Raw genomic sequence first — 1,929 nt, forward strand, 5'->3', positions numbered from 1 at the left:
TCCCGGTCTTGTGAGAAATTCTGTTCCCCCGTGAAAATCTGTTCCCCCTGTGTCGGGAGCGCGCATTGCGGCCAGAGAAGTGGATCCGGCGGATCTGACCATTTTCACGGCGCTTCTGATCGATTTCTCAGTAAAAACTACTCATATAATCATGTCAATATTGTAACTTTCAGTTTAATCGGCAGCTATCAAAATAAAAATACATACATAAATTAACGAGGTCCTGTGTGGAGGTCTTTTTACGCTGTTTTGTGTTATTTTAAACGCAAAGAGAATCGATCTTTTTTTTCAGCTTTTGTCTCGTAAGCCTGACAAATAAAGTCAGTCAACAAACACAGGTTTCCAACACATTTATAATTTTTCATTTCTGATAAAGGAGGGGGGAAGCTGGCCGATAGCAGGGCACAAAAATAAAGACTTCCTGAAAAGATAAGAGTGTAAACTTTTTGGTCAATCCCGTTCTAATGTAAAATGACAGATTACTGGCTTAAGTAAATGTCTAGTATGCTATCACACATAATTTTTGAGAATTTGGAAACAGTTGCTTTTTATTTCCCAAAGTTATGGGGGGAGGAGAGGAGAGAATGGATATTTCAGCGGCCTGAAATAATGTGTTCCCCCTCTATAAAATAGAAACAAATTAATTTACCTGCAAAGTCTTTTACTGTGTTAATTCCCCTCACCATCAACAGGAAATCCTGCAAGTTTGAAAACATTTGCTCTTTATTTGCCAAAGTTAGGATGGGGGAACAAAATATTTTAACCGCCTGATAAAATCTGTTCCCCCTACATAAAATGGAAACAAATAAATTTACCTGCAAAGTCTTTTACTGTGTTCATTCCCCTTATGATCAATAAGAAATCCTGCAAGTTNGGATATAAAATAAACTTAAAAGTTAGCCGGAATGCCCAAATCCAAATCAAGGAGCACTTTGTTGTCCCGAAAATCGATGTTAAGAGAAGAAGAAATGAACGAAGAATGTATGGCTAGCCTCTCGGACTCTGAAGCATCATTAGCGGCTAACAACTCAGCTAACGAGACAGCTGAGTCTCGTTAGCTGACTCAGCTGTCTCGTTAGCTGAGACAGCTGAGTCTCAGCTGTCGAGAAAATGTCCATTTTCTCGACATTTTTCATGTCGAGAAAATGGTGATGGCTTCCGAGAGGTTAAAGAGGAGATAAAGAATGTAAACAGAAGACTGGACGAGGCGGAGACACGCATCTTGGAAGCGGAGAACAGAAATCAGCAGCTCGAAGAGGTGGTTATGAAGCTAAGTAAAGTACAAGACGAATTCGAGGCTATAAGCTGGTGGAACTCGAGGGGAGATTGAGAAGGGACAATTTAAGGCTCCATGGTGTTGTAGAAGGCTCTGAGGATGGCTCACTGTCTTTCTCAGCCTTCATAGACAATCTACTCCGAGATAAACTGGACATTCCGAAATCACTCGACCTGAACACTGAAAGAGCTCACCGCTCTTTGGGTCCCAGAGCTCCACCTGAAGCCCCCCCGCGTTCCATAATAGTCAAGTTCGGCACATCTAACGTAAAAGATGAAATGCTAAAACAAGCCTGGCAAAAGAAAGGCTTCATGGTGGCGGGGAGAAAAGTCATAGTGGACCACGATTATGCTCCAGACGTGTTAAAACGCCAATGTGAGTACATTGAAGTGAAGAAGGGTCCTCAAGGAAAAAAAGATCAAATTCCAAACACCGTTCCCAGTCTTGTGAGAAATTCTGTTCCCCCGTGAAAATCTGTTCCCCCTGTGTCGGGAGCGCGCATTGCAGCCAGAGAAGTGGATCCGGCGGATCTGACCATTTTCACGGCGCTTCTGATTGATTTCTCGGTAAAAACTACTCATATAATCATGTCAATGTTGTAACTTTCAGTTTAATCGGCAGCTATCAAAATAAAAATACATACATAAATTATT

At 41.6% G+C, this 1,929-nt stretch overlaps 1 long non-coding RNA gene across 1 annotated transcript; it reads left to right on the forward strand.

The window, feature by feature from the left end:
• Positions 1–583: 583 nt before the first annotated feature.
• Positions 584–875, forward strand: LOC107833968 (uncharacterized). The gene is made up of 2 exons (XR_001659733.1): positions 584–656; positions 824–875. It is a non-coding gene; the product is annotated as an uncharacterized LOC107833968 (long non-coding RNA).
• Positions 876–1,929: the final 1,054 nt, after the last annotated feature.

The sequence above is a fragment of the Poecilia formosa genome, unplaced genomic scaffold, assembly GCF_000485575.1.
Source record: "Poecilia formosa unplaced genomic scaffold, Poecilia_formosa-5.1.2 Scaffold490, whole genome shotgun sequence".
Taxonomy (NCBI): Eukaryota; Metazoa; Chordata; class Actinopteri; order Cyprinodontiformes; family Poeciliidae; genus Poecilia; species Poecilia formosa.